At 41.5% G+C, this 26905-nt stretch overlaps 1 protein-coding gene and 1 long non-coding RNA gene across 5 annotated transcripts in view; one reads left to right on the top strand and one right to left on the bottom strand.

The window, feature by feature from the left end:
• Positions 1-14890, bottom strand: part of Chd6 (chromodomain helicase DNA binding protein 6) — a 173988-nt gene extending 159098 nt beyond the window's left edge. For 3 of the 4 annotated variants that reach the window (XM_076930166.1, XM_076930167.1, XM_034493983.2), the window contains exon 1: positions 14792-14890. The gene's annotated coding sequence lies outside the window, so the exon portion shown is untranslated. The remainder of the gene's footprint in view (positions 1-14791) is intronic. The other variant, XM_076930163.1, reaches the window with a different exon arrangement.
• A 322-nt stretch (positions 14891-15212) lies between these two features.
• Positions 15213-26558, top strand: LOC143441486 (uncharacterized). The gene is made up of 2 exons (XR_013108954.1): positions 15213-18860; positions 26259-26558. It is a non-coding gene; the product is annotated as an uncharacterized LOC143441486 (long non-coding RNA).
• Positions 26559-26905: the final 347 nt, after the last annotated feature.

A 26905-nucleotide genomic window follows, 5' to 3' on the forward strand; every position in this document is an offset into this window, starting at 1 on the left:
CAAAGGCAAGAAGTTAAAAGGTAAATCTGATATAATGTTAAAAGAACTAGTGAACTAGGTACACAGAATAAGGGTGTCTTGGGTCCACATTCTCTAAAGGAACAGACCTGATAGAATGGAACACACACACACACAGTGGGGGGCGGGGGGAAGGGTGTGGGAGGGGTGTTCGAATGGCTTACAGGCTGTGTAGTTCAGCTAATCCAACAATGACTGTCTACCAACAGAAGTTCCAAGAATCCAGAAGTTGTTCAGTTCACAAGGCTGGATGTCTCAGCTGGTCTTCAGTATACACTGAAATCCCAAAGAAGCAGGCTCTCATGCCACTGAAGGAATGGATTTATAGGCCAGAGCAAAAGCAAGCAGGAGAAAAAAAGAAAGAAAGAAAGAAAGAAAGAAAGGAAGGAAGGAAGGAAGGAAGGAAGAAAGGAAGGGGCAACCTTCCTTCTTCCATGTCCTCTACAGAGGCTACCAACAGAAGCTATAGCCCAGATTAAGTTTTATCTTTCCACCTCAAAAAATCCATATTAAAAGTGGGTCTTCCCATTTCAAATGATTTAATTAAGAAAAAAAAATCCTTCACAGATATATGCAGCCCCCTGGCTTTTAGTTAAATCCAGATGCAGTCAAAGTGATAACCAAGAATAGCCATGACAGGTAGTATTTTGAATATTCTGGATCTTTAAAAACAAAAAAGTGGTATGCCTCTGAGTATAAACATGTTTCTAATTCTCCATGCTCCAATTCTACAATAGAATGAAGACAAACCTAGCCCAAAGTGCTTCATTTAAATACTTCCCACACACTTCTTCACAATTTATGTGGCAAAGAGAATATTTTACATGTAAAAGCCAAGTCAACATCTATACCACATTCACAAACCCCTAGGTACAAGATAACTTAGCAGAACTGAGGTACTGTTTGGTAACTATACTTGCCACATATTGGACAATTTATCTGGATTCTGTATCTTAAAGAGAGTATCAGCACTGTGGTTTTACACAAATGCCATCACTTAAGCAAAGACTTTCTTACGTCTGCACTACCACCGAGGTAGGACATATTAAACCCAAACCACTTGAGACTATAGTTGCATATAACTTTAACCTTCTGACCCTTCCACTTCAAATTTCTAACTGCTGAAATTATAAGTTTGTGCCACCACACACAGTTAACTGATCCATTTTAATTTTAACCAGAGCTACAAGACAATAAAGCCAAGAACTTTAGTTTCTACCTACTCTCACCCCATAGGCAATCCTACTTAACAATAAAAAGGAGAGAAATAACTAAGAATGTTCTACCTATTCAAATAGGAGTACTTAAAGAACAAAAAAATTAATTAAGACAAGTATTTGAGAAAAAACCCACTACATACTCATCTCTATGAAAAATAAACTTTGTGCCCATGGGGCCCCCAATTTTGTTAGAAAAGTCAAGAACACAGAAAAATAAAAGAATAAATAGTTGATCCTGTCTCCTCCTGTGTGGCTCCTGGCCTAGGCCAATCCGGATTCATTATTTTATTGGCAAAACATTTGAAATCAGTATTCTCAAACTCCAGTGCTCACTGGCGCTGCCTGCGCTGGGCCCCTCTAGCTCCCAGTGTGGCCTGACTCTGGGCTGCAGCCTGAGCATGTGCAGTTCTTAAAGCTCTTCAAGTGATCCTCTAGTGCACAAGTTTGAGCACCACTGTTCTAAACCAGCCTCTACTACCCAAGCATGGAAAAACGTGCCGCTGGTTAACGCCTCTGAATTCTCCCTGAAAGCATTGAATCAAATTCCTTGCTATGATCTTTCAACATCTCAACTTCCTACACCTCCCACCCACATCCTCCACAGCTCCCCTACAATGTTCCAGCCACACTCACCATGCACTTTCAGTTCAGGATTTCCCTAAATGAAAGGTTCTTCAAACTCACAGACACGAACCCCGAGTACTGATCCAACTCCCAATCAACTTCCAGGAACCAATTCAAGAGTCTCTGCCTTGCAGAAGCCTTAACTAACTCCAGGTTAAGCCCCTGCACTACTGATGGTTACTCACTCTTTCTTTAGCCAAACCTTGAACAGAACATTACCTTTCTGCTTCCTCTAGCATACTACACATTCCATAAGGACAGAGAGACCATGTGTACTTATCTTCAAATCCTGAGGGTTCAGTAATAGATAAAAACAAAATCCAGTAACTGTTTACTAAATAAATGAGTAGCACGATGAGATAGAGGCAGTTCAATGTGAAATCCCAACATAGTAACCTAGGCAAAATATTTCTGTAGAAGTGTTGGTCAGAGAGGCTGTGCTTCAGGCAGATATAAAGGGGAATATAAAGGAACCACTGAGATTTTTCTCAAGTCTCAAGAAAAGAAAAATACCTAGACAAGCTAAAAAAGCAAGGAACGAACTACACGTGTGGGAAAAACCCTGCCTATGCCTCACTCTGGGAAATGGCTGCTGCTCAAGGACACCATGGGGCCCTTCAAAGTTTTAAAAAGAAATTTCAGAAATTCATTATGCTTTTCAGTTGAATAAACCATTCTGCCTCATTAATGTTCCTTTTACAGTGCTATGTGTTCAGATACTCCCTAGGACGTAAGCTGGGAAGAACAGACCCTCTGCTTTGTCTACTGCTGCACTCCAGGTCTGCACATCCGGCACACGGATATTCAGTGTACCTTTACTGAGTAGGTTGTGGATACACTTATGACAGTCCTAGGCCCTCTAATCCTTATCTTCCTTCTGCAGCAGGCAAGCAAGAACTAGAAAGAAACGTCCTAATATAAGGGGGAAAAAAAAAAGATAAACTAGAATTCCTTCTTCTCCACCAGGGCTACATACAACAAGAGCATGACCATGCAAAGCTCATGATAAAGGGTGATGAGGCTCATGGACATTTTTTTAAACACGCTCTGAGCTCACTAGCCTACTCCTGTTCTCAGGAGGTTTTTCCTATTCTTAGCACACAGTCTGTATATTTAGAACCATATGTCCCTAGTTCAGTTCACTGTCTTAGGTCACAGAGTCTAGAAACTCCAGTGGGTGCCCTAGGACTCAGGTCTGTACCTCTAACTTCCACCTTCCCACCAGTCTCCATATACCCAAATCCTGCATGCCTACCCAGTCCTACCCAGTTGCATGTCCTGACAACTTCTCCTACTTTCCTTTTTAGTCCCTTGAGCTCCCACAGCCCGTCTTAAGATACTTTTCATAAGTTATACTGTATCAGAACAATTATCTATATACAGGTGTTTATGGATATATTATGTCATCTTTACCCTATGAACCTTGAGAACAAATTCTAAGATCCTCCCATTTCAGCATAAAAAGCCTTGCAGAGTATCACCAGAAATCCCTGCTTTAAAACGGAGTAGGTAAGCTTAAATAAAAAGCAGTATTACACCTTTAACTAGAAAGATTACCAGTGATTTTCCCTGCATCTTTATAATATCCAATACATAACATGATTACAATGTCAGGTACTGCTCCCAGGCTCTCCACATAAATTAACTCACATGCTTTTCAAACCCATCATAGGACACAGACATTACTTCCACTTTAGATGGGAAAAGTGAAGCAGAGGGAAGGATCACACAGGAAGTAAGTGGCAGAGCTTAGAATCCATGGGTTTGGCTATAGACACCATACCGCCACTCTGTAAAGGCTGACTATGGGAAGCTATCCTCTCCATAAAGTCAATGGCCTTCTGAAACTCTCAAAAATACTAGAGACTGGAGGATATACAATTAAGACAAGGGGCGTCTATCATATTAGGAAAGACAAAGCTTCAGAAGGAAGCAAAAAAGATAACAGATTATAAAGGAGTAGGGGTTTTTACAGCACAACACTGGGCAGGCTGAATCTAGTAAGAGATAACCTTGGACTTTAACTGTAGTTGAGGCAGGGCTCATGTTTCATACGTAATAATGAGCATCAAGATGCTAGAACACAGAAGTGTGGACTACTACAGCATCTAAGAATGTGGGGTTCGAAAGTTAAATCACTGGGTGCCCATGTTTCTTAAAGAGAAGACAGAATAAAAACCGACCAAAATAGTGCAGTCTCAGTGATAGCATCTTTAACATTTTATTTTAAACCACTCACTCCAGTCAGGATGGCTATCATCAAAAAATCTGACAATTATTGGAGGGTATGAGGAAAGAGGAATCTTTGAATCCTTATTCATTGCTGGTAGGAGTTCAAATTAATACAGCCAGTATGGAAATCAGTGTAGAGATTCCTCAAACAATTTAAACTAGAACTACCATGTGATTCAACTATACCATTCCTAAATATATACCCAAAGGAGTCCATAACCTACCAGAGAGACCTTCTGCATTCATGTTTATTGCTGCTGTGTTCACAATAGCAAGGAAATAGAGCCAGTCTAAATGTCTGACAACAGATGAATGAATAATAAAAATATGGTACATATGCAAAATATACTATTACTCATCTGTAAAGAAATATGAAATCATGAAACTTGCAAGAAAATGAATAGATTTGGAAAGTTTAATGAGGTGACCTGAACTGAGAAAACCAAAAACATATGCTGTCCCTCATATGCAGATCTTAGCCTATAATGTATATATGTACATATATAAACAGAAATACATGTAGGCAAAGTCTAAAAAAAACTAAGGATAATATTAGTAAGAAAGGGGAGGCAAAAGGACACATGGTACATGAAACATGAAAATAACGGGTGATATCAGGGCAATTGGGGAGATAGAAGGAGAATAACATTTGTTTAAAAATCACAGTGGTATCTAATACATAATGCTAATTTAAAATTTTTAGATGTAAATGTTATATAGCTTACAGATGTATTCATTTCAAGGCACTACTTATCCCCATATTTCCCCATAATTCTTTTTTTATTAATATATTTTATGTGTATGGGTGTTTTGCACGCATGTATGCCTTGTGCACCAAATAAACATCTAGTGAACACAGGCCAAGAAATGGTGTCAGATACCCTGGGACTGGAGTACCCTGGGACTGATGATTGAGAACTACTCCATGAGAACTGAGGATAGAACCCAGGTCCTCTGGAAGAGCACTTAGCTGCTAAACCATCTCTCTAGTCCCCAAAACCCCCCACTAAAAAATTCCTATGTGAGTTTTCAGGACCCTAAACCTATGAAGGCTAAGGAGGCAGACCTGTGCTTTAAAATGAGAATTTAAAACTTTGCCACAGATCAGTACTAAGCACTCAAAAGTACTAATATGCCTAGGACTCCATGTCATTATTTATAAGAAAATGAGATTAGACTACACATCCTCAGAAATACTTTGCAACTCTACAGCATTCTGAAAATGGAGAAGCAGCTTTCTTTACTTTGTGAGAAATCCAGTTATAATGCCAATGTCTGCAATATCTGACACTCTTAAATTATAAGCTAGAAATAACTGTCATTAGCACACTAATAAGGGCAGCAACAAAGCTTAGCTCAATACAAACACCAGGGAAGAACCCTGCTCGTTTGAAACACTGCACACAGATACAGAGCAGGTTAGAGTGGAGAGTGTACTTGTGTACAGCTTATGTAAGTAGTCATGCAGCAGCACCATGTTAACATGGGAACATATGTGGGAACAAACCTGAAGCAAGGAAAACTACAAACATTTAAAACACGGGATCTGCCAACATTATTAGATTTCAATTCCATCAATGAGCTTCCCAATTCTTCAAGAACTTATAGTGGGCTAAGGATGCAGCTGCTCAGTTGGTAGAGTGCTTACCAAACATGCAAGAAAGCCTTGGGTTCAATCCTCAGCACTGCCTGAAACCAAGCATGTTTGCACAAACATGTCATTTCAGCTCTCGGAAGGTAAAAGCAAGGGGGGAGGTCATACTCCACTCAACTCAGCAAGTTTGAGGCCAATATGGAATCTCTGAGACCTTGCCAGAAGCAGGAGAGGAAGAAGAGGGAGAGGAGGGCAAGAGAGAGCCACATAATTGCAATATATGTGCAATTATACATATATAAGGGAGAAGTTACACAAATGCAAGCTAGGCACAGTGGCACACACTTGATCAAGTAGAGGATGGCAAAGATATACAGAGAGACTGTCTTTAAAAAATTAATGCAAATAAACAAAAATAAGTCGAAACAGTATATTTCAAAATGTCAAATCCCCATTTCTCAAGTTCTCATATCATTTTCAGTTAAACAGACAATCTTCCCTACCACGCATCACAGCCAACTGGGCCCTTAGCATACATATAACCTGCCACTCGAAAGAATTAAAACAATGGAAAAAGTGATTTGATATAACCACAGCCAGAACAGACACTGTTGTGTTACATACAGTGCTCTCTGTGCACAGCTCCACCCAGGGTCTTTAAGGAACCTTCTGACTAGCATTCCGAGCCTGCAAACTACACAGGACATAGCTCCCACTTGCTCACTCTCACACACTCTCTCTCTCTCTCCCTCTCTCTAAGATGCATTAACTAAATGTCCAACAATTCCCTGCTTGTGAACTAAAAATCTAATAAATACGTTTAATAAAATTGCTGTTTGATTAGACCTATTTATTTTAACTAGGTAACATTTTTAAAAGATGATTCAACATGTGGATCTTCACAGTTAAATCTGACTTTTATGTAGTCAAATTTCTATCCTCTTGCCAATCACATAATAATTTGCAATTCTGCTGGGGACACTGATCAATACACTACAATCAATGTTATCCTTGAGTTTCTTAAGTGTAAAATTTGATGTACAAGCACATGGCACAGATATATATATATCTGAATGAGTAAAAGAAATCTTTTACCAAATTACTTTTTAAAACATGATGCAAAGGGGACAGAGAAAAAAGTCTTTCAAAGGAGATTTAGAAAATATTATAAAAAATGGTGTTCTTTATGAACTGCAAAACCATCCTAGTTCTTAGCTGATACCTGAAACAGAAACCCTACATACAACCTAATGAGATGGGAACCATCATAACCAGCACTGTTTCTACTGAGAACTGGAGAGAGCTACAGTACTGCACTTAAAAGCTGCCTGCCTTTAAATCTTTAATAAGAAAACACTTCAGAAGCCATGCTGAAAGTGAGTATGCATAGCAGTCACAGACAGGAAGGTTACGAGCCTTGTTGGCATATCCATCAGCTACCTTGCTTTTTTAATGCCTTGTGAAATACATGCAAACTTATTTCTGATCCTACTATTTTCTGAACTTTCAAATCAACTTTCACATAAAAATAGATACACATAAATGGGTAAATAGTGTCAATTTTAATTGTATGATTTGCTCACCCTCATTTTAGGCTAAAGGATCATCTTGTCTCTTATTTCCCTTTCCAGCAAAAGAAAAACACATGTACTTTTGCTACAATGGGTGTGTGTGTTCAACAAAAACTAAGATTCTAAAGTTGTGCTATTCTGTATGAGTGGCACTGGCCACTTAAACTTCAATTAATATTAAAATTCAAAATTTGTTTCAGCCACATTTGAAGGGTTTAAAGGTAACACATGGCTAGTAATTCATGTAGTATTTCCAACAAGGTACCAAGTTTTACTAGGCAATGCTGATTTAGAATAATCTCTTAAATGTTAATCTTCATAAAAATCTCTGATAGATAGTGGTTCTCCACTACCTACTTGACTGGACTTAGATCTCTAGCAAGTTTCAAGGCAGTGATGAAGTACCTCATCACTGGCCACAAGTGCTCTCCTCCAGTAAAAGGCTCATTTTCACTTTTGTTCTTTTTCAATCAGGCATAAGCTAATACTTCTATAAATATCAGAAAAATGGATTGCTGTGGGAAAAGCAACATTAACCAGGACAATATAAGTTAATACTTTTATTATTAGATTTAAGGTAAAATAAAAAAATTAAAAGTAAAATAACTTTTCTAGAGAACTACATAAAGGTGTCCACATGCCTATGACAAGTACAACTCAACACAAAGACGTAACAGTTCAGATCTTCACAAATCTGGAAACTATTTTAAGATAGCTGATCTGTAAAGACTGATTTTATATTTTTACAATCATCTTTCTGGAGCTTGCCATTAATCTTTCATAACCTCTGTAAGTTTCTCAATGTATTTTTACAGTTTAAGGCAAAACTACTAATTCCATTGAGTAAATTCTTAAATTCTTAACATGGTATCTTACCAAGTTGGCTTTAAAGATAATCTAGTGATGACAGGGTCAACACAGGGTCTGTCCCTGCAGCCCACATGTGCAGAAAAGCTAAGTGCTACCCCAGATGGTGGCACTGCTTTGGAGAATGAGGCACCTTTAGAGAGTAGAGCCTAGCTGGAGGTGGTGGGCAGCCATCTTGTGGGCCTACTGGGTCCTCTCTGCTTCCTGACTAACACCAACATGATCAGCTCTCACATTCCTGCTGCCATAACCACAAAATGGCCACAAAACTTCACCAACCTGACTTTTTCTGTACACTGAGCCAGAATAAATCCCTCCTCCCTTATTCCTGTCAGGTATTCTGTCACAGCATCAAAAACTAACCAATACAAATGTATATATAGTGTGATATGTATTTATAGTGTAATCTAATTCTGTCACATGACCAACAATGATGAAAGCCGAATGTTTTCAAAGAACCTGCCTAACAGATGAATTTAGACTGCTAACGCTGTGAGAATTAAGCCAAAATACACAAGCAATAATAAAGTGTCTGTTAAATTATGTAAAGTTTCTTTCAGTAAATAAAACTTACGATTTGGACCTAGCATTTCAGACAATCTTTCAAAGAACTTTTGAGAACACTATTTTTTCTTGAACCCAAAGCAAACATACCAGGCACACTTTTTTACTATGGATACCCACAGAAAGAACAAGCCAAACAGAGTCCCTTTATAACAACAGTTCTCACCCTTCCTAATGCTGCCACCCTTTAATACAGTTCCTCATGTTGTGGTGACCCCCAACCTTAAAATTATCTTCACTGCTACTTCCTAATAGTAATTTTGCTACTGTTATGAACTGTGATGTAAATATCTGTTTTCTGATGGTCTTGAGCAATCCCCGTGAAAGGGCTGTTTAACCCACAGGTAGAGAGCCACTGCCTTAGAGGAACAGGGGGCCTTTACTAAATCATCTAATCTACAAGTCAAGAAAGGTAAGCTGATTCTTCTCGTAAACTTGCATTCCAGTCCAATAAATAGGTTTTGTAAGAAAACCTGTGAGAATCCTGTGTTCAATGATTTGCCAGAACTGCTCTTTTGGTTCTCTTACTGCTCTGGATGTCTACTTCATCAATTTGTTTCTATTTAAGAAAATCACACAGTGAGACCCAAGAACCTTAAAACAAGACACTTTCCTACAGTAACAGCTGGTTTTATGGGCTCTTATACATATGTATGTTCTCTGTAAAACAGTATAGTCAAGTAGACACATTTTCAGAAAACTCCATTTAATGTTCATATTAGTTGTAAGACACTACATAAGTCTTGAGACATGAAAAAAAGAGGTCTTTTGTTTAATTATAATAAGAACCTGTTGGCTTGTTCCTGCCTTAAATGTATGTGAGTAAAGATGAGCACCTAAACTGTTTAAAAAATCCTAATATACAGAATGAAGCAATAACAAAATTAATAAGGAAGGAAGAAAAGAAACGCCATGCATTCTTGCCACAGCCATTCTGGTAGTCCCATCTGCAGATAACAGATGGCAGACACTGAGAAACCTTTTAAGCTGTCTTACAACTGCCCCCTACTTCCCACAACCTTAGAACCTACGAAGTGGGATGGCATGAAACAACTTCCAGAAGAGCCCAGGAGGAAAGAGCAGTCTGGAGGTGACCCTGGGACGCTGCAGAGGGACCTCCCCAGCACGACTAGTGGAGATTGAGGCTGCACATAAAAGACAGTTATTTTGAAATGACTTAAATCTGTGAGTCTTAATTTAACTTTTTAGTATGTGGGTAGAAAGGGGGTGAGGGGAATAGTATGAGAATCACAAATGACAATAGATTTACATATTATTCTATGGCCTTCAAAGACAAACCAATGACAGGATGAGAAGTTGTAACCAAACTAGAAAAGTACTCAATGTCCTACCTAGATCTTTTCTCCACCTAAAGCCAGCCCTTTTACATAAACAAACTTGGAATTAAAAAATAATTTATAGATATATAGATAAGGGGGGCATGGTAGTATATGCCTTTAATCCCAGCACTTGGGAGGCAGAAGTAGATGGATCTATCTCTGTGAGTTGAAGGCCAGCCTGGTCTACATACTGGGTTCCATGCCAACTAGGACTACAAAGTGATACCCTGTCTCAAAAATAAATAAGTAAAAATAAAAGATAAACCAAACAAATACATATATGTTTCCAAATAAAATAACATGGTCACATAGCATACAACAAAAACCAAAATATATCAAAAGTTTAACTCTTTGTAAAAATTTTATCTTTAAAACTATATGGATGAACTCACTATAAAAACCCTACAGAACACATACACAAAAGAAAATATCCCTTCAGACATTTAGAAAACTCAAGTTGCATGCTCATCAGTTTCATTTACATTTGGAAATGCACCCTGAAAAGATTTTAATATTCTATTTCCTAAGTCTCCTGAAATTCCCAAAGACTGTCCTAAATTCTAAAATAAAGGATAACCACACCATGGACAATCATGGCTTTTTCCTTGTAAAACACTTGAGAGCTTGAGAGATCACTCGGTGTGTAAGAGTACTTGTTACTCTTGGAGAGGACCTGGATTCAATTCCCAAGGGGCACACAGATGGCTTGAAGTTATCTGTAACCTCTGAATACTCGTATAGTACACATTCATACACACACACACACACAAAACATTTTTTTAATTAAGTCATTCGTGATTACAGAGGGAAAAAAGTTCAGAGTTTAAAAAAAATTCCAAAAAGGAGCTTAAATCATGTCACATGTGTCTTATATATCCTCAAGTTCCCAGAACAGAGTAAGAGTGGTAAAGGACATAAGACCACTGAGGACACAGAAACTCTACCACAAGCTATAGAAACTGACAAACAAGAGGTACTACAGAAAAAGCATTTTTCTCTGGATTTTATCCAAACAATTTAGTTCAGGATGGGAACAGCAATGGACATTTTAAAATAACTCTATTTTACTACCTTCAGGACTTTTATGGAAGTAGCAGAATTTCTCATGAGAGTATCAACGCCTCCACAATACAAACGAAAGAAAAGAACATCCTGGCAGGGGAAAGTGACTCCATTCTCCTTCTGCATGTCATGATTACTGTGCACCAATTCTGAACTCCTTAGTGTATTCGGGCTGGGAAGGAGGACAATCTGTGCCCTCACTGTATGTCCCCCTCTCGGTGATAAATTCTTGAAATGGAAAAGTAAACCTGGATGCACACTTAGAAAAAGTATGGCTTTTGACCTAGCACCATATGACTAAACAAGACGGTATACTCACGATTCTAAAGTAATCCTTTGGATCCAAAGGAATTACTTTGGATCTCAGTTCAAGTTCTACCCATGATTTGGTGGCTTTGAATATATTACTTCATCCAAGTAAGCTGCAGCCCAGCTTCATGAAGTGGTTATAAAGCCAAGGCATTAACATCCCACGGCCCCAGTGTCCAGCTGAGTGCTAGATGCACACCAGTATCAATCAGTGCTGGTTTCCTGCTGCTTGTCTCAAGTGTTTCACATTCGACTACAGATAAAATATTCCTTGAGGAACAGACACCTAAACCCTAACTGTTACTTTATATATTTTGGAGTCATCAGTATAGTAACCTGGTATAGGAAATGCCGGCAACTCCAAGAAATCCACTGCAACTCTCTACGTGAACTAAATCACTTTTATGAGGAATGGAAGTAGAAGAAACAGAAGTATTTATTAAGAACAAAACTACTGCAGGCTTTGCAATAAGCAATACAACCACTGGGGAAAGTGGCCTAAAGAAAGTCGTTTCTTCATCGGATGTGGTATTTTTGCAGGGAGACTCTGAATCCAATTAATTACCTGCTCAAAGGGCACATGTGAGACCCACTGGTCTTTACCATCAGACTTCCCATGAAAGTTGGAGGGCACAGGCAATGACAGAACAGTCTGAAGTTACAAAGCTTCATGGTTAGACACAAGAGAGAATAACCACAAACTAGGTTTAGGATTAAGCCATGCTCCCAGAAAAACAAAAATGTTTTTGAAATTTAAATAAACCAAAGAATCTTCAAAATACAGTGGTCTCAGGACATACTGTTTCTGATAAACAATCTGCAATATTCAGCTGGCAAAAGTCACAAATTGAATGTGGTTCTTAAAGAGATACAGTCCTGTTAAATATTTTCTTTGCAATTTGAGATAGTTACAAGGAAAGTATACCAATAAATACAAAAAAACCTCCATTGGATCTTCCTGCAATGGAAGGCCTAACTCTGGTTCTCTCACTCCACTTCTGTTTTTTCAACTTCTAGCCTGAAGTCATATACTGAGGAGTCAGAAGGCCTCCTATTACACTACTATAAAAGTAATTATAAAGATATTTAAAAGTTGTGGTAGAATCCTATCCATTTTGCGGTGCTATAACAAAGAAGCTAACAGGGGAAAACAAAGAAAAATAAAGATCATGACTCCAGAGAAACTATAATATCACAGAGACACAAAATCGATGTCACTTCACCAAGACAGACTACATACACCAAGAAAATAGCACTTCAAAATACTTACTATAAGCTGAGATTCCCGAACAACAGAGCGAGGGTAGGGATATGTCCAGGTTAGCTTTTTGTGTGTACTTGGATATGTGTGCCTGTGCACATGGAGGCCAAAGGTCTCACTACCACATTCTTTGAGACAAAGTCTCTCCCTTACTCTAGAGTTTGCTAATTCAGCTAGATTGCTGGCCAGCAAGCTCCAGAGTTGAGAGGAGTTAGCTGTCATGCCTGGTTTTTTTTTTTTATGTGGATACTGGAGATCCAAACTTGAGTCCTAATGCTAGCACGGCAAACATTTTACTACACGAGCTATCTTCCTAGCCTTTGGGTTAGTTTACATACAAAAAGACTAATAATCCATCTATGAAATCTATCTTGGGACAGAAGGAACTCCAAATTAAGTCATACCACTTCACATTTTCCCAGGCCCTTGGTTAAAGGGATGGATGCACCACTTATGTGAAACCACCTGCTCTGGTTGGCACAAATCATGTTACATGACAACTCATGCCTAATCATTTTATCATACACACATCTCAAATCCTTCTGTTGCCAGAGAACCACAAAGTTCACAAAAACTCTCTCAGAGGTTGCCAACCTGATCTTCCAACTTGGCTTCCAGTTAAACTACTGTGCTACTCACAGTCAATGAGACAGATCCACTCACTCTGTTACAATAAGTCAAGCATTCACAGCTCTGGAAGAAAGCATGGTGTCTGTCCAGACTTTTCCAAAAGCACCATAAGCAGAGCCCCACGGAGTATGCCAACATGAAGGCCTACTGGCATGGTATTCTTATATACCATTTGGGAAATAATCAAATCCTAGGCAAAATATTTCAGACACTCTTGAAAACTGTCAATATTTAAAATATCTATTTTCTCTGTTCGTGGATCTGTTACTGCAAAAATGAACAGTTTTTTAAGGAATGGAGAAAAAGGCACACACAGCCCCAGAGAAAGATGCTCAGAGATGCCAGAGACGCGCTAGAAACCTTGGCCAGATTACTAATGGTCTATAAAGCCTAATTTGGAGAACACGGGCCTACGAGCTCAAAATTGAATTATACTGCCTTATTAGATCCCACGATCGTGAAACCACAGTCATATTAGTCATAACTGAAACTAGGAATACTCTATGTACACAAATATAAAGTGCATGCTTATGCATTTTTAATTGGATCAAATAAAACTGAAGCTGCAAACAAACTCACATTTCAATTATCTCACGAGTGCGGGGATTTCCTAATAACCTCGTTTTAAAACCCAAGGAGCTGCCAACCCCTCTGCACATCTGACAGACATGGTCCCTAGAAATTTTAGGAAGGACATTCTCCGTTACTTCTCAACCGAGAAGAAAAATAAATACCCTGAAGGGAAAAGATTTTTTTTCTCCTCTTTTTTTTCTTAATATCCCTCCTCTCTCTCACTCGCTCGCTCTCTAATTTCTTTGCAAGCTCTAACATGCAATCTAATAACGCACCAAACTTGGCAGCGGGGTAGCTTGGTGGCTTGGAGTCTTCAGGGCTCCAATTTTCGGGGCGAGTGCGCGCTAGTGCGTGAGGAGCGGGCCGGAGGGGCGCGCGACCCGGGGACGCGCCAGGGCCCCCGCCCCCTCCCGGAGCAGCAGCCTGGCACCGGCCCACCCTCCTCCACCCCTGCAAACAGACGCAGGACGCGGAGCGGAGCAACTTCTCCGCGGGGGCGGCAGTGGCTGGCGGGCGCGGGGGTGGCCCTCACGCGCCGTGGGCCGCCAGGGTCCCCTGGGAAGCCTTGGCAGGCCCCGCCCCGCCGCAAAGGCCCGCGCTTGGGGTCTGAAGCGGGACCCCAACCCTGGGCGCGCGGCCCGCAGCGGCGCTCTCCCAAGGACGGCGGGCAGCCGGAGCGCGCGGCAGCCCGGAGGGGCGGACGCCGAGCCCCTCGCCTCAGGCCTCGGGGCCCTCGGCCTGGCCGTACGCCCGCGGCCGCGCTCGGACCCCTGCCCGGCCGGGCCTCGCGCTGCCGCGGCCCCTCGGCCCCGCTCCATTCATAGGGCAGCCCCATCCCGGCCAGCGGGGCGAAGACAGGGTCCCCGCGGGCAAGGCCAGCCTGCCGGGGCCAGGCAGGAAAATAAAAAGTTAAGAGAAGAACTTACCTAAAATGGCTCCTGCAGCAGCCAAAATACAAACAGCTATTATTTGGTGAAGTTTAGCTCAGACACCCTGCAAGGACACCCTAACCCAGCTCGGGTCCGCCTCCCCTGCCGCGCCATTGGGTTTTGCCTGCCCAAAACACAGACTCATTGGTCAGGTGGGCCGCCGATCAGACTGAAACCCGTTTCAAGCTTGCTTGCAGGAGCGAGTGATGGGCTCGCTCCATTGTGCTCGTATTTGCATGGATGTGATCGAAGCGCTGATTGGCCGGTGTAGGGGCCGCCCCGCCTCCCAGCCTAGATCTCCCCGCCTTGCAGACAGCGCAGCTCCCGGCCCGCCCCCCCCCGGAACGAAGCTGCCGGGCTGCGGGGGCGGGGCGGGGCTGGGGTCCCGCGGGCTGCGGGGGCGGGGCGGGGTACTGCACTCTGTGGTTTGCAAGCAGGGGGCGAGGACCCGGGCGCTGGCAGGCGACAGGGGCTCAACCTGCAGGTGGAGGTCTCGCAGGTAGTGGGCAAGCAAGCTGGAAAACCCGGGATTGCCTCTCCGGAGGTGGAAGAAGATGTACTGGGGTCCCACGAGGAGAGCGTCCCGCTAGCGCCCAGATCCTGTAACGCGCACGCGAGGAGAGGTGAAGGTCTCTACAGACAGGAAAAAGAAGATGCTGAGAGGCCAAGGGAAGCGAAGAGCTCCGTCATCAGTCTCCAGCTGCTTATACTGCAGATCCGCCCGGCTCCCTAGCACACTAGGAGCTTCTTCCCAGGGCCCTGCACACCCCGGGAGTTTTCCAGCCCTGAGGATCCTGCAGCGCATTGGATATGCTTCAGTAACATCAGGAGTGGAACCATGGTGTGTTTATTTTCGGGCCTATCTCCACTACCATCCTTGTAGCATCCTCAAGGACAGGGCCTAGCATATGACAGAGATTCAACCAATTGTCTTCCGTATTCGTTTTTTTAGCAGCTAATTTCTAAGCGCCCACTAAATACCTGACATTGATCTGAGACGGAGGATGTAGCGGTCAATAGGACAAAGCCCTTACTCTTACCGAACAGGCAAAGGAAAGGCGATAAATAAAATAAATAAATGAATACAGAGACAGGTAGTGATAAATGCCATAAAGAAAACAGATGGCAGGAGGAAGGACATCAGACCAGAGATGGGGAGGAGCAATTAGGACAAGGAGGAATCTAGAGCCTGCCCTGCCTAGCTGAATATTCCTCATAGCATCCTTCCTACTATTGGGACCCGGTGGTCACTTTTCCTCTTCACTCCTGCCTGCCTCATCTGGAGTGTTTCCCCAGTGAATACTTAAAGAAAAAGAAGGAAAAAAAAAAAATGCCCCAAACTGGCTGGACTCTGACTTTGAAAGCTCACTTTACCTTAATTAAAGCAGGAATGATCTGAGTCTGATGACTCCAAGAGCAGTTTGTCAGAAGTGTTTAGCATGAGAATGGTTTGAGCGTGTCAAGGGTAATCGCAGTTAACAGAGCCTTCCTGTACTCCCTGAGAGAATATGTTTAGCTTCTTAGAGATCCTAGTTTTCCTGTGTCTTTCAGCCAATGACCCTAATTCTCTTTTGGGTCTTGTTTCTTGTACTGGCTAGTTTTATGCCAACTTGACACAAGCTAGAGTCATCAGAGGAGGGAGCCTCTACCAGGCTATAGGTACGCACGCCAGTAGGGTATTTTCTTAAATAATGATTCATGGGGGAGGCCACCCTGGCTGGTGGTCCTGGGTCCTGTAAGAAAACAAGGTGAGTGAGACATGAGGAGCAAGTCAGTAAGCAGCAGCCGTCCATGGCCACTCCATCAGCCCCTGCCTTCTGATTCCTAACCCTTGTGAGTTGCTGCCCTCACTGCTTTTGGTGATGACGTGTTATATGGGGCTGTGAGAAACAAAAACCTTTCCTCCTGAAGTTGCTTTTGATCATGGTGTTTCATCACAGTAATGGTAACCCTAGTTAAGGCACTTCGTGTCTTAGACTGCCCCAGTAGTTTGTCTAGTTTGGAAGAGTACAGGTAGCAGCCGTACATCACATAGCCGTCTCACCTGCCACCTTCTTTCATTACAAGGATGGCCAAAATGTGTCACAGCCCATACTTCCTCCTCTTTCCATCTTTCCTTAGAGATTAAGTATCAGCTATGTCTGTAGGTATTGTTTTTATAGATACAAAGATAGAGTATTAAGACAGACAACATCTGTCTGGTCCTAAGGGAGGTTTTCAGTCTGGAGACAAGGCAGAGAGCAATGCATCTCAAGAATCTCCAATCCTGCTAAGCTGGTAGCTAATTGTCCTTGCTCTGGCCTCTTAAGAGATACCTTACTTACCTTCTAATCCAGTTTCTGCAACAGCTAATGGACCAGGAAGCTGGTGGTCAGACTCCTTCAGCCCAAATACAAGGATCAAGGAGGGTTCTAGAGCTCTCGACAGTACTCAAGGGGCTGGCATCTATAAATTTATTCTTTCTGGGATGAAGCTGAGAAAATTTGGACAGAGGAAGAATCACTTTTATGCAGAGGCATAGAGACAAGAGAGACCTGGGGGGGGAGGGGCAGGAGCTGGACAGAAAGGAAAGGTAGACTTGACTTGCTATTCTCAAACTTTGAGGCAAGTCAATAGCAGAAGACACAATGGCACAATGTGAGGTGGTCAGACAAGGAATCAATAGGAGTCCAGGATGGCTTCACGGCCAAATAGGCCAAATAGAATAGAATGCGTGGGAGCAAAGGAAGTGCCTAAGGCTACATTCAGAAGACAAGATACTGCAGGCTCAGCCATGAAAGAATAGGTCTGCAGAATTGAGAGGCTGACTCTAAAGCACTTTGAGAGCAGCTAGGGCCCTACAAAGCAAGACTGGGAAAGAGGCAGCAGCTAAGCTGCATTTTGCTGAGTTCTGCCCAGAAGTAGAAGTTGGTTCTGTGCTGCAGAAATGAGGTAAGTGTAAGATAGGGATGAAAAGCAAATTCCGGAATGACTATTAGTTTGGTCTGCTCTAAGTGTGGCTGATAGTTTCTGCTCAGAGATTATTCTCTAAGAAGCCATATAACATGAGTCTTGGTATTGCCTGTGGCGCAGGGAAAGGAAGGAAGTTGACTCACCAGCTCTTCTTTCATTGGGCAGGGATTCACATCAGTTAGTCATGGCCACATTCCAAGCCAGCTTCTGTGGTGTTCCCAAACGCAGTGTCAGCAGGGACCCTGGAAGGAGGGCCATGAGCCAAAGCACTCTCAGGGTCCACTTGTGTGAAATCAGATGGTCCCTATCCAGAGCTGCTCGCCTCCACAGCTGCAAAAAGAGTCATTTGATACCAGGAGGCTATGAAAGCCTAATAAACAAGTGAGAACAGAAATATAACAATTGCTGTACCATATAGTAATGCCTCCATTTCCAGAGTGGCCCATGAGGAAAAACAAAAATGTTACAACTCAAAACACTAGCCTCAGAAAGACTTCCTACACTTCCACAACTTTCTTATAGTAACTCTGCAAGGAGGAGCTGGAAGATATTTGTCTGTGTCCTGCCTCCACTCACTCCTCTGTTTCCTCCATAAGAACAGGAACTTCTTCATTATTGTCTCAAAATCTATGAAAGAGAGAAAGAGGCTATTTTCAAAGAGACTATTTTCACCAGGCCGTTTCATCTCCCTCCGAAAGTTACAACAAGATTATTCCAAGTAGGCCCATCCAACTGACCTCTAGAAAAATGAATCTTGATAGAAATAAGATTTGCATCACTTCTGGGCACCCCCTAAACACTCCTGTAGTCCTGCTGGTCCTTCAAGCTCGCTTCCTTCCCTTACTGCTGATCCTAAGCATGATTATTCAGAGGAGAATCTGGAAATGGCAATAGTGTGAGCCTGGATTCCTGACTGACTGACAAAGAGCAGAACCCCTGTGCTCACTGCACTGGACAATGCTGTGAACAAGAAATAAGCTCACAGTGTCAAGTGAGCGACATATGCAGGCTGATTGTTGCATCCAGTCACATACCTTGACCAGCACAGGAATTGTCTGATGTCATTGAATTCTTGCTCCTTCCAGGACAGAGGTTGTTTCTAACTCAAGCACAGGTGCGGTGTCTTACAATTAGTAGATGTTGCTCAAAGTATGAATGAATGTGTTGAGCTGATGTCTGAGTCTGATCTGGAAGGCTCCCTGATCACATAGGAGGCCAAGATAACAGGCAGAAAATGCTCCAGGAAGGGTGTCATGTGGAGAGATCAGGGAAAAATATGGTTCAGTCTCGGCTCTAACAAGGTCTATGATGTAAGAGTGAGGCTAGAGAGAGGGCACAGACTAGATCAGAAAAGAGAAGCCTGCTGAGGGGTGGGTGAGATAAAGATAAATGTTATATACGTGTGAAGTTTTAAAAATATAGTTAAAGGGAAAAAAAATTAAGTTCCCCATGATAATACACCATGATTAAAACCAACTTGTGGCGGAAAGGATTTATTTCAGCTTACAGTTTATAGTCCATCACAGAGGGAAATCAGGGCAGAAACTCAAGGCAGGAATCTGGAGGCAGGAACTGAAGCAGAGACATTGGAGGAACACTGCTTACTGGCTTCCTCCTCCTGGCTTGCTCAGGGATGGCAATTCCCGCAGTGGGCTGGGCCCTTCCACATCAATCATCAGTCAAGAAAATGCCCCACAGGCTTGTCTACAGGACAATCTGATGGGGTCATCTCCTCACATGAGGCTCCCTCTTCCCAGATGATCCTGGCTTATGTCAAGATGACAATGAACCAAACAAAAAAAACAAACGCACTCAAAGTCAGTTGCAACAAAAAAGCAAAGGAAGAATTTGAGCTATCATAGCCTCACCTGGAACTGGGCTTTTCCAGGAACCCATCCACCCATCCTGTGGTGTGAAAACATTGATCAGTGCACCCTAAGATGGGATGCACAGTGAAAACCAGAAAAGCTCCTACCTCACCCTCCTTCAGAAAATGCACTCCCCTCATGAAATGCTCGAAGGACTGGCCTGACTTGAAAACACTGGAAAGAAACATATTCTTAGCAAACATTCCAAGAGTTTCACATTCTGCAGAACTTCTTGATTCGTATACACCTAATTTTAGTAGAACATGAGTTCTTATGTCTTACTTGGCAAGTAGAAATAAATTTTTGAAGCATAAAAATGGGAAGTTTGAAATTTATCCTATAGGAATCCCTCAAGCATTTCAAATTAAGATGTCCTTCTGCCACACTTAGATTAAAAGGTGATCTCACTAGCTGTCTAGAAAAAGGAAGGATTCAAAAAGAACCAAAATTACAAACTTTTAAAAACAACACTTAAGCATTTTCAAATCACTTGATGCATGAGATGCCCAACTAAAATTGTTCTGGCATCTGAGTTGGAGCCTTTTTTGGGTGTTCTTGGAAACTACTTATTAGCATACCCCCAAACTCTCAACTAACCTTACATTATTAAAATTATTTGACCAATGAACTCTTTTACCTACTACAACTGATAATACTTAGAATTAAATTGGGGATGCTGTGCTGGCTGGCCATATGTCAAGTTGACCCACAAACTAGAGATATCTGAAAGGAGGGAACCTCAATTAAGAAAACGCCTTCATAAAATCTGCCTATGAGGCAATTTTTTTATTAGTGATTGTTGGAGGAGGGCCCAGCCCACTGTGGGTGGGGCCATCCCTGGACTGGTGGTCCTTAATTCTATAAGAAAGCAAGCTGAATAAGCCATGAGGAGCAAGCCAGTAAGCAGCACCCCTCCATGGCCTCTGCATTAGCTCCTGCCTCCAGGTTCCTGCACTATTTGGATTCCTGTCCTGAATTACTTCAATGATGAATAAGAATATGGAATTGTAAACCCTTTCATTCCCAATTTGCTTTTTGGCCACGATGTTTTCATTGCAGCAATAGAAACCCTAACTAAGACAGCTGCATATAATAAAAATGGCTGCAAGGGGTGCTGGAGAGATAGCTTAGTGGTTAAGAGCATTTAATGTTCTTGCAGAGGACCCAGGATCAGTTCCCAGCACTCATTTTAAGTAGCTTACAACCGATCACCTGTAATTCCAGCTCTTGGAAAATCCAAGGTTTCTGGCCACTGAGGCACTTATCTCATTCAGATACATAATTAAAAGTGAAAAAAAAAACAAAAACAAAAACAAAAACAAAAACCTTTTACTAAAAAAAAAAAAAAGAAAGAAATGGCTGCAAAGGAATAATAATGTTAACATTGAATTTCATCTTATATAAGAACTATAATGGGCAAATAGTCTGATAGTGGCATGACACATTGACAACCAGCTTCTTAATATTGTTGCTCCACCTTTCTTAGCTTTCCCTCTTCACCTCATGGTCCATGATGACGACTGGAGCCCCAGTCCACATGTTCCTGGAGGATCAAAGAGATGGTGAAAATACAGAGCCTGGGCCTCAGTGTCTTCAGCAGCCTCTCAGAAAATGCTGCATAGCTTCTGTTTATATCTTGTGGGCCAGAACTTGCTTGCATAGTTTTTTTTTTCCCCAAGACACAAAGGAGGCTGGGAAATAGGATATTTTCTTTTCGATGTGTCAAGTTAAAAATTGGATCTATCCCTAAAGTGCTGATAGACTCAATAGCATAACTAGGTCAATGTCCCACAAAGGTAATGTTCCATGGAGTGTACACTTGGATAAAGTGACTAAGTAGGGAGATTGATTTTCTAAAACAACTTTAGCCACTTTACTGTGGTACAAAATTCATTCCTGTATAATTTTCCTACTGAAAAAGTGAACAATTTGACGATGTTTAGTAAATCTATACAGTCAAGCAGCCATCCCATAATCCAGCTTTAGAATATTTCCACCACTGCCAAATTCCCATTTATAGTTGATCCTAATTGTCACGCATACCCATTAATTTAATTTACTCCTATATGTAGTATTTCATATCTGGCATATAACATATAACATATTTTTGGCTCATCTGTACTGTAGAGTGTTTTGCTAATTCATTCTTTCTTTTAAATTAGTGAGCAATGTTCCATTGTATGGGTGTCTTAGTTTCTTTTTGGGTTACTGTGATAAAATATTCTATCCAAAACAACTTAGGGAAGAAAGAGTTTATTTTAGCTCCTAATTTGTGGTTATAATCATTGTAACAGGGAAGTCACAGTGGAAGAAACGTGAAGGAGTTGGTTCATGTCACCTCCATAATCAGAAGCAGAGATACAAATGAATGAGTGCTTGTGCTCAGTTCATTTTCCACATTCTGAATAGTCCTGCCTAGGGAATGATGTTGCCCACAACAGGCAGGTCTTCCAATACTGATCTGCACACTCATGAGGATCACCTAAAGGCATGCCCACAGACCAACCTAGTCTAAAGAATCCCTCATTTACACTCTCTTCCCAGGTGATTTTAGATAGTGTCAGTTGACCATTGAAACTCTCATAATGGATATGCCACTTTTTGTTTATACATTCACAAAATGGTTGGTTTGTCTTTCTTCCTTCCTCCCTTCCTCCTTCCCTTCCTTTCTTTTTTCTTCCTTCCTTCCTTCCTTCCTTCCTTCCTTCCTTCCTTCCTTCCTTCCTTCTTTCCATTCAGTATGGAGGATCAATCCCAAGATTTTGTACATATTAGGCAAGAGCTCTATCATGGAGATACATCCCCAGTCCTCTTTTTATGTTTTTGTTTTGAAAAATAATTTCACTAAGTTGCCCACACTGGTCTCCAACTAGCTCTGTAGTCCAGATTGGACTTGACCTTTACAGCTTCCTGCCTATGCTTTCTAAGTAGCTAAAATTTTACACCTGTGCTACTAAGCCTGGTTAGGATGGTTTTGTGTAACCATCTCATTTTAGAGGAAGAAGGGAAGCTCATAGAACTCACAAATTAAATGAAACATTCAAGTTGCAGACTTCTGAAACTTACAAGATCCACAAGGCCCCTTTCCAATATTATCCAAGCAGTAAGCCATACTGGGCAGAAGAGACTCTCTAGCTTGTCTAGCAAGGGATAAAGATTTCATGGGTTTTAAAGCATACTGAGTGGACTTTTCATTGACACAGCCACCTTTGAGTTGTTTCCACTCCTATAAGAAACTCCAATAAACCTACTGGTGCACTAAGGTAGACTTGGGAAGGCTCTTTGGTTTGTCATTGGTGCCCTACCTGGACTGAATTTTTTTTTTTAATCTTTACATCTCCACAGAAAATTCACACAATTTGACAGGCATTTAAATTGTTTCTGCTTTATGGCTGTTATGAACATACTGCTGTGGACTTCCATATTCAGTCTTTGTATTCAGTCATTTCATTTCTTAGATTCTAAAGAGGTCCATGTTCAAAACTGAATATACACCTTGAAAGTTCTATTGTTGTTTGTATTTAAATGTCCAGTACTGACAAACACTGTCAGATACTGGAGGTGCAATAGTGAATAAAGTTTGGTACATGCTCTGCCTTGTGAAGCCTGCAGTCTATGCAAGGATAAAAATTAGTCCAACAAACATAGAAACAGTTTAAACATCTCAAAAAGCAGTATTACAAAGGGGTGGTACACGAGGCTGAGATTGTGCTAGAAGGAAACCAGAAAAACTGTCCTCGAGCTGAGTAAGATCTGAAGCATTTTAGAGCTGTCACCTTAATTGTCTTCCAAAGAAACATCATATGTGACCACAAGGGTATTTCCACTACTGCTGCCCCTTGAAAGCAGGTGTGCTGGTTTCAGGTCTGTCTGTCTTTGGACAAAATCCCTATGTTTTAACCTCTCAGAGTTTGCAGAAGAGAGGAATTCTAGAGCAAGCACAACAAATATTAATAAAATTTAGCATTGGGTAACCTTCTACCACCCCTCATTTCCAATACTGTGGATTGAACCCAGGGCACTATGCATACTAGCCAAGTGCTCCATCATCAGCCCCTCCATTTTTGAAAGTATACGTATGTATGTGTCGGTGTATGTGTGTGTGGAGGCCAGAAATCAACCTTGGGTATCATCTTCAAGAATTCAGCCCACCTCTTTTGAGACAGAGACTCTTGTTGGCTTGGAGATCACTAATTGAGCTAGGCAGAATGGCCAGTGAGCCCTAGTGATCTTACTGTTTCTGCCTCCCCAGTGCTGGAATTACAAGCACATGCCAGCATGGCCAGCTTCCGCAGATTGAACTCAAATCCTCAGGCTTGCAAGTCAACTGCTAACCCATCATCACAAACTCTTGTTGTTGTTGTTGTTGTTGTTTGTGTGAAACAGAGTAACCCAGGCTGGATGTGAACTGGCTATGTATGTTTGCTGAAACTAGCCTTGAACATCTGATCTCCTTGCCTCTACCTCCCGAATGTTAAGACTATGTGCACACACCACCACAGTCAGCCTGGGCTAATCTTGTATATTACTCTCTGTATGTATGAAATATTTTGATTGTGCATTTAAAATATATGTATTTAAATATCCCCTTGGAAATTGATCCTGTTGTGTGGGATGCTCTGCTGTGTGGGATGCCCTGTTGTGTGGGATGCTCTGTTGTGTGGGATACCCTCTTATGTGGGATACCCTGTTGATTGGTATGTCTGTTGTGAGGGATGCCTTGTCTTATCAGATATTGACCTTGTTTTTACTCTGTGGGAAAGAGGAGTTAGGATTGGAGGTGACTTCTGGAACCTGGAACCGAGAGCCAAAGAAATGATTCTAATAGCCACTATGTACTGAGGAACTGAAGTCACTGGAGATAAATCTGCCACTGGGAAGGGGAGGGGGTCCTCTTGACAGGATTACCGCTCACTAAGACAGAACTAGAAAAGAATAGTTAACACTGTAGGCTCTGGAATGCTCCATATTTCACCAAAATCCAAGCTCTGCTACCTTAAGAAATTCACTTAATTCTCATATTGTATTCCAACTATTAGAGCTGTGTAGATTGAACGGTTCACATAGAGTAGTTAGCACGTGGTACCTGCTTACTATTTATTACTACATTACTATTATATCCTGTTCTCGGCTCCATTCCTCTATGCCCCTTCTTCTCTGACTTGGCCTTTTTTGAAACATATGAATTACATTGATTAAGCTGAAACCACTGATCCTACATTGGGCTTAGGAGACCTCCCATCTCTTCTAGTGCCTTCTGTAGATTCATAGCCTCCATTCCCCATGTAGTAATCTGATTGGTTTAACTCTTAAAGTGCCTCTGAACTCACACTCATCTCTGAATAATAATACTAGCATTTTTGTTCTTTAGAAACCTGAATTTATTCATAGAAATGACTATGGGCACTTTCAGTACCTGTGATTTATGGAGAGTCACACCTCAAATGTTCTCGGGCAGAAAAATTTAAAAACGCTGGTCACCCCTCCCTGAAACAGCTTCATAAATCCTTGGTCCTCACTCCACAGCATACATTCCTGCAACGATAGCTAGGCAGTTTTGGCCATAAAAACTTGCTTAAGCTGAGGCTTTTTTAGCTAAGCCTGGAGCTGCTGTGGCATCCTTTCCCTAACATACGCAGTTCTACATTTGGTACTGCTGACCCGTTTAGCGAGGCCACACTCTGAAAATGGACACCAAAAGAAGCAACACTGTTTTACATCTTAGGAAAAACACACTGCAGTTTTGTTTCATTTTCTTCTGTTTTTTTGGAAAATAATGAATTTGTTTTCATGTTTTTTTTTTTTTTTTTTTTTTTGTTGAAGTGCGGTAGTCATTCTCCAAGATGCTCTCCCAAAGAGCTTACTGGCATTTGAATTTCTTTATCGTCTCTTTAGGTAGTGAGTATAGTTGGATGGGTAAATAGTAAAATACTGCTGAGAGGATAGTGTGACTTCGAAAGCTAAGTCATAAATGATATTGTAGTTCCTTACTTCTTGGGATCCATTGCAATGGAAGTAGCCATGCCATGAGCCACATAGCCCTCGGATAGCTCCATGAGACAAGGACCTGAGACCTCTTGACACTGGGCATGTGATCGAGCTGTCTTGGAAGCACACCCCCCATACTGAGTCAAGCCTTCACACAAGCTACTGCACCTCTAAGCAATATCATCACTGTAACAACACAGGAGACTGCTCAGGCGCCCAACGGAGCCATCTTCACATTTTTGACCTATAGAAACTATAGGAGACAATAAATGTTTGTTGTTGCTTTAGATCCCCAAGCTTTGAGGCAACTTGTTATGCAGCAACAGATAACTAACATATTTAGTATTTGATGATATGAGTGATAGCCACAGTTTACTTATTTTAACGTCAACCATACTCAGTTAGCATATGAGCCTGCCTAAAATTGTGTTGTCTTACCATGATGTCTGTATCCAGATATTTTAAGTTATTTCATATTTCAGGCCTGCTCAGCAAACGTACTAATAATGGAAATTCCAGACCAGCTCTCAGCACTTTGAATCAGATTGATGGCAGAAAGTTGTATTTCTCTAGGCAATTCAATTTTTAAATGATTCTTATATTCTTTCTCTTCTTAAAACTGTTTGTGTAAATGTATGTATTCCGTGTGTGTGCAGGTGCCCTCAGAGGCCAAAAGAGGATGCTGAATCTCCTGAAGTTTGACTTACAGAAGGACCATGAGCCACTTGAGTGCAGGGAATCCAAGTCTTCCTCTGGAAGAATAGCAACTGCTGATCCATCGCTCCAAGTCTTTCCAGCCCTAAGTTTTATGTTTTCATTACTGTGGATAAGACTCTGAGTTCCAGACAGTATACCTCCGTGTTTTTTTTTTTTTTTCTATCTTCCAGAGATCCATCCTAGAAGAAAATAAAGTTGGAAGGATGCTCCTGTGATAATAAAACATGGGTTGTCATGTGGACCCTGTAGTGTTTATTGAGCATTTAATATGCACAAGATACCATTCTGACTAATTTACATGTGTTAACATATTTAATTTTTTGTTTTGTTTTGTTTTGTTTTGTTTTGTTTTTTGAGACAGAGTTTCTCTGTATAGCCCTGGCTGTCCTGGAATTCACTCTGTAGACCAGGCTGGCCTCGAACTCAGAAATCCACCTGCCTCTGCCTCCCAAATGCTGGGATTAAAGGCGTGCGCCACCACTGCCCGGCCTAACATATTTAATTTTTAACAAGAGAAAAAATTATCTTCATTTTACAGTAGGTAAAACTGAGGCATGTCACCGGAAGAAAGGGTCCAGAGCTTTCT

The sequence above is a fragment of the Arvicanthis niloticus genome, chromosome 2, assembly GCF_011762505.2.
Source record: "Arvicanthis niloticus isolate mArvNil1 chromosome 2, mArvNil1.pat.X, whole genome shotgun sequence".
Lineage (NCBI taxonomy): Eukaryota > Metazoa > Chordata > Mammalia > Rodentia > Muridae > Arvicanthis > Arvicanthis niloticus.